The sequence below is a fragment of the Ambystoma mexicanum genome, chromosome 6q (assembly GCF_040938575.1).
Source record: "Ambystoma mexicanum isolate Mex_15411 chromosome 6q, UKY_AmexF1_1, whole genome shotgun sequence".
Lineage (NCBI taxonomy): Eukaryota > Metazoa > Chordata > Amphibia > Caudata > Ambystomatidae > Ambystoma > Ambystoma mexicanum.
Window position 1 is genome coordinate 378,213,782 of NC_090937.1, and position 6,995 is coordinate 378,220,776.

A 6,995-nucleotide genomic window follows, 5' to 3' on the forward strand; every position below is an offset into this window, starting at 1 on the left:
AATGCAGGTGAATGCAAATATGAGCAGTAGCTAGAAATGTAGCTAGGTGCAAAGTATGATGACTATCTTGGAAAGAAGCAAATTCAAATGGGTGCCTGGCAACATTACAATAGCAGTACCTATCAATGCAGCAAGAATTCCCAATATAAGCAGTGCCTGTAATGCAGCTAGATTCAAAGCAGGGGCAATGCCTTTAAATTACAGGGTATACACAATCTAAACAGAGCCTGTAGATCAACTAGATTCAAAACCAAGAACACCGCCTCTAAATGCAGTGTGTTCGCGATATGAACACAAATGCAGTGAATTAAAAATACAAACTCGGTTTATATGGCAGCTAGATTCAAAGCAGGAGCAACACCTCTAAATTGCAGGGTATACACAATCTGAAACAGCTTATAGATCACCTAGATTCAAAACAGAAGCAAGTCCTCTAAATGCAGTGTATTCACAATATGGACATAAATACAGTATATTTACAATATGAACTGGGTTTATAAGGCAGCTAGATTCAAAGCAGGAGCAGCGCCTCTAAGTTACAGGGTATACGCAATCTCAAACAGAGCCTATAGATCAGATATATTCAAAACAGAAGCAGCGGCACTACATTCAGTGTATTCACAATATGAACATAAATGCTGTGTATTCACAATATGAACAGGATTTATAAGGCAGCTAGATTCAAATCAGGAGCAGCGCCTCTAAATTACAGGATATACACAATCTGACACAGAGCCAATAGATCAAATAGATTCAGTTATGGCCCCAATGTTTCCTTATGATATTGATGGTTTTTAAGAGTGGAGGGGTTTTCCGAAGCACAGTAATGGCTGTGGTCCCCACCCCTACCACTTTATGTGGTTGTAGTTGCAGAGCTGGTCGCCTACAGGCTTCCATGGGTGAACAGGCACTAACAGGGAGTGGAGCTGCCCAGGAAGGAGCTGCCCTTTTCCGTGGCCCTTCACAGGCTGCCCGGGCAAGGCTGCCCTGGGAGAGCCCCTGTAGAGAAATGGTTCTGTTACCTGGTGAGGAAAGCCCGACCAATAGGGAGGCGGGGAGGGTGGGCACAGTGGGAAATAACAAGAAAGGAAGGAGCAATATCAGTGCACAAACACAAAAATTACAAACACCAAAAGTTAAATGCCATTTCATGAAATTTTACTGAATTTATTTTACCAAAAATGGCAGGTTAAATGGTATATGTGTAATGCATAATAGGTGGGGTGTGGAGTAAGGGTATATGTTAGGGTAGGAAGGGGTGAGAGAAGGCTCCTTATAAAGAAAAGTAGAAAAAGCAAAAGTTAATTTAGTTTTTTGGTGAAATGGATTCGGTTAAATCTATAATAGGTGAAATATATTCAAAGAAATCACATACATCCATCAACTCAGGGCAAAGATGACTCTCACCTCTGAGCACAAAGGTAAGAAGGCGAGAGCGGGTCTGAAATGCCTTATCCCGCTGACTTAATGATACTCATCAGCCAGCACTTCTTAATGTCTGCGTAAATGTGACAGAGCAAAATAAAGTGTGACAGATCTTCTATGGCATGGCAGACACCGGATCGTCTATGGCATGGCAGACACCGCTTTGGCTAGCTCCGCACTTCCAACTACACACGAGAACCGCCAGCGGCAGCATGTTTAACCTTGTTTTAGTGAGAAGATTCTTGTGATGTTGGTTAGCCACAAAAGTTAAATAACCTGGCGACCCGTTCGTAGGCGTAAAAGGGAGATATGTTCTAACCTGTAAGCTTTCTGCCATTTCCTCTTTCCTTTTGCCAGCCAAGAACTGCACAATCTTAAACTTTAAGGTCCTTTTGGGTGTTGCAACCAGGAGCTTATGGTCAGTGAAGCAGTTTCCCAGGCCTAGTTTAAATAGAGTAGACTTAATGGATGTAAGCCAGCCCACCTTGCTCCAACTGCTTAGTGGCAATGGATTTACCAGGGTCTTAGTTAAGTTCTCCCCAATGTCCAACTATAGACTGTGACATAATAGAATTGGTCTAGCTCGAATTATGTCCATTGTGTACATTGTTCCAGTCTCCAAGTGAGTTGAGTAAACCGAGTTAGGCTGTGGGACAGACAGTCTTCTTAAAAAATCATTTTCTGCCACCTGTTGAAAGGTTGGATTGGTATAGCCCCATAATTCACATCCATATGTCCCGGCTACTATGGCTTTGCCTCTGGTCAACATGTGTTCGGTGGAGTGGTGCCTGATGTTAGTGGTATACCTCTAGAAATTTGTCTAATTTATGCCACTGATTTGGCTAAATGGTCCTCCCAGGTCAATTTGGTATTAAAACTTAAACCCAGATAGTCAAACGTATTGCAGACCCCAAGATTGTACCCATTTAGACAGATTATTGGTTGAGCCTTCCTTTTCCTAGAAATACAGGTTATAAGGCACTTCTTTTGGTTTACTCTAAGGCCCCTGGCTGACATATATGCGGTGTACCCATCAACCAATAATTGCAGTGATTTGGGTGTGGTGGCCAGTAAGACTGAATCATCTGTATAACTTAATACAGGGAGTTTCCTGGTGTCACACCTTGGAACATCTGCCTCAAAAGCAAGCAAGTGCTTTTTAAGTGAGTATGTGTACAGAGTAAATAAGAACGGGTAAATAAAAACGGGGCCAGCACGCACCTTTTCCAGACCCCCTTTCCGATATCTATTTTGTCACTGAGTTTGCCTACAGTTTCAAAACAAACCTGCACCCTAGAGTTTCTGTGAAGAGCCATAATTGTTCGCAAAAGTGGCCATGGCACACCCATTTCACTTAACTACTCCACAGGCAGTTCCTGTCCACTGGTCAAAGGCGTAACTTGGATCCATGAAGGCCACATAGACAGGAACACCCAAAACCTTGACATATTTGGCCAAAATTAGGTAGAGGTTCAAACTCTGATAAATAGTACGAGTCCCTAACTGCCAGCAAACAGGACATTGTTCTCCTGGATCCATTCCCCCAATCCTTTTAGTAGAATAATTGCAAACAAGTTCGATGATCCATCCAATAGAATAACGGGGCGATAGGCACATGGATCTGCTATGTCTCCCTTTTTAAATATTGGAACTATCATTCCAGTGCACCAGCTCGGTGGTATCATGTTCATGGTAATGAGTGCGTTACAATATTGGACCAGAACAGGTATCCATAGTTCTGGTTGACTAATTGCATTGGGCACGCAGTCTCTACCAGTGATCTGTGGGCCCTTTGCCTAGATATCACGTGATTCACCTCGTCCGCCGTAAAGGCAGCTAACAGTTTCCCCATTGGCAATTGTCCTCCCTCAGCTGTGTATAGCCTATCGGTTCTACATTGATACAAAGCCTGAAAGTGATCTATCCACAACTTTTCTGTAATGTGGATGTCTGGGAGCTCCCTTACTCCTATGTCCAATTTGTTGGTATTCCTAGATACTATGATCCAAAAATCTTTACTGTTTTTCTGGCCAGCTGCACAGCAGAGCAGAGCCTATCCCAACTATCATTTGTGGGCTCTGCCCTTCCCCTTTTGTATTTAAAATCACGTCTCCTCTCTCTTACAAAACCAATATACTGAGACTAACATATAATGGCGCGCATTAAGGATTTCCTCTTTTCCTTGCATGGTTCAAAGAGCCAGGACATCCTTACCTGTTAGGAAACTCTGTCAGAACGCAGTGATGTGAACATTTTACTGAAGTACATAATTATTCAGGAAAAATCATATATAATAACTCCCGAGTTAATACGGTATTCCAGGCAGGTCAGTATCTACTCTCAGTTAATCGCCTTCCGTAGGGAGGCCTCCTTAGTATGTGGACCTGACTACCCTTAATCCTTTCCTCGTTAAATTACTAGGAAAGGCGGAGGTGCTTGCTAATGAGAAATCCACCTGATCGCAGGCCCAGGTGAGGAGGAGAGGATTGTGATAATTTTCACTCCTCTCTGAGATCTCAAAGCCTGGAATATTGCCCCACCATCTAACCGAAATCAGAATACTCTGATGACACTCATTTACAAAAGATAAATGTCCCCACTAGGGAGAGTCAGTCGTCCCATTTAGTGCTCTCAAACCTTTCTCGAGCAAAAGCTCCCACAACAGTAAGGCATTATGTGAGGTGGCCAGGTCCGACAAATTGACTTTAGGTATGCGCAAAGCCAGTTCCTCCTCGCAGTCTTGGAGTAAATCGACCCCCGTACCTAGTCTCAGATTGAAATCACCACCAATAATAATGGGGCAATAAACCCTACGTCAGAGTTTATGGGCCTCATTACAGGTTGGGCGGTCTGGAATTAACAGTGGCAGTAAACCCGCTGCCACTGTTAATTCCGGACCGCCCGATCCCGAGTCCTGCAGGTGGGAGGTGATCTTCCCGCCAGGTCTGACCTGGCGGGTTGAACACCTCCCACCTGCAGGCGGACGTGGAAACACCGGCACCATCACGAGATGGTGCCGGTGTTTCCACTTCCCCATTCCCACAGTCCTATGGGACTCAATGGGAATGGGGATTTACCGAATTCCGCCTCCTGAATTCCCGGGACACCAGGGATGTAATGCCCTGGTAATTCCGGGAGTCATGGAGGCGGAATGGTAATACGAGTCTGGCGGTAACCAGGCGGTTTTACTAGCACGGTTACCGCCGGACTCGTAATGAGGCCCAATGTTCACATTGAGGTGAATAATGTAAGTGGCAACGTTCCTGCTTTGTTGTTTTAGAGATCAGCAGGCTAGCTCCTTTCCACCTTTCAACTTCAGGTGGATGAAAAGGATATTTGGAGAAGATGCCATGAAGCGAATATCTAACACTGTTAGGCTGGTGGATAAATAAATGGCGTGTCCGCTCAAGAGCCTGCCTTTAGCAGTAAACCTGACTTCAGGGAGTAGAAAGGATATCCTTGTATGTGAACGGGTTTAATGGCCCATGTTCCTTGAAACATGAGAATTTGATATTTGTTGATAAAATTCCACCCATCGGGATTGTTAATTCTTCCTTTCAGACACGCAATATCCCAAACCATTATGTTAAGGGTGCCTAGCTCATTGCTCTTGGCCGGCACTAATCTTACGCCACTAGCCTTACCCTCCTGGGTTCCAGCCATTGTTTGAAAGGCACACTGTTCGTCTGTAGGAGGTACTGCCCTGTCTACAAGGGAAGTGAGTCTTGGAATTTTAACAGTTGGGTCTTTCATTCAATCCAGCTCTTCTAAGGATTCCAAACACGCATATCTATTTATGTGTATAAAATGTGAACCCTTCCCATGTGTGTGGCCCATTGACAAACCAGTGACAGCTGTAGGTCGCCCTGAGGACAGTGAATGTGATTGTGGTTGTGCTTGATAGCTATCGCCAAACCAAGGGGGTCTACAGAAAAAGCCCAAATGAAATAAACCTACATCTGGTCTTCCTGGACATTCATGATTACCTTGACAGACTAGTTTACGGCCAAGTGCAGGGTTATTAAAAGTTAAAGTAACACAATCCCCTGGATTGTTTTTCCTATTAGTGCCTACCCAATTTGACCTTTAGGCTATAAGGAGTTGCATCCCCCTTTGTACGCTAATCCCACATGTAGATTTAATAAAGTGGGTTGCTTTGTTCAAGAGTAAGATGGCATTCTCCGAGTTAGGGTTGGGCAGTTTTAGTACATTAGAAAGCACCACCCACAGTGGAGCCGCTTGAGAGAGTAAATTGATGCAAAAATTAGATAGCCTCGCTTTAGAAGAGTCGCTTACCGTTTCCCCCTGGTCTCAAATGCTATGTCCGTGGGCATCCCTATTTTCCTTTCCTACATGGTAACAGCGCCTTTCAGTTTCCCCAATGAATCCGTAAGGTCTATTATATTAGTATCACAGACAGTGGGTTGCTTGCTCAATATTGGCACACCATCGGCCGAATTACCTGGTATGTTCCCAGTTCTTAATAATTTCCCAGCTTTGTCAGTCTTATTGGTGTGTACATGGTCCTTATTGCTCCAATAGTCAATCTCTAGGTTGGCGCTCAGTGTCGCTGCTTCTGTGAACTTATTCGACCAGTGGCCACCAATTAATTAACTTTATTTTTAATTCTCTTGAATGTTTCATTAATGTAACGCTCACCTGGTATCCACGGGGACGACACTCAGCCTGTTTTGACCTCTTACAACCTCGAACACTTCCCAGGAGTCTACTCAGTCGAGTACCTGAAACACAGGATTGGTAGAGTTTAACTCCCTATTGTCTCTGTGTGCTTGAATCCCTTCTTCCCCGGGGTCCAACCCTTCCCTTTGATCCACAGCTCACCTTGTTTTCTTGGAAAGTGTGCTCTGCGTCCTGCTTTCAGCGCAGGGGCATCTTGTTTGATGCAGGCTTGTTGCTGCCTAGTTACTTCACTGGCAAGAGTCCGACAGGTAAGTATAATGAGTCTTTTGAACAGTTCTCTAACTTCGTTCCTTTCCTTCCTTAGATGATGGCCGTCGTCCGGGGATGGCGACGTGCTGCTGAGATGAGTAGCGCTGAAGGTGAGTGATAGCGCGATGCGCGATGCGACCCTTTGGTATTTGTATCGAACTGAGTTCTTCTTCTGTGTCTTTTAGGTGCTGCAACGTTTTCAGCGTGGATGCCAGTTATGAAGAAGAAATGCAGTGAGTAAGCGCGGTATGCGGCGCCTCTAGATGTTTCCATGCTAACCTGGAGTGTCTTTTCCAACTTGCAGATGGATGAGAAGTTCCGGAGACAGAGCTCCCCCAGAGCGGCTGGGATTCAGGTAAGCGTTTGAAGCTCGAACAGTCTTTAAAAATAAGCGAAGATTTGCTGAATGCTTACTAATGCCTTTTTTCTGTTTTTTCCCTTTTCCTTAGGAAGCGGCGTGCCGGGATGGGAATGACACCGCCGAAGATGCCCGCAGAACAGAAGAAGCGATGAATGATGGGCAGAAGCTCCGCAAGTTAAGGCTGTTCCTAACAGTGTTCTTGCAGGAGCTGAGCGCAGAAGAAAGGTGCAGGCCTACTGGAGCCGATCCGAACACGGTG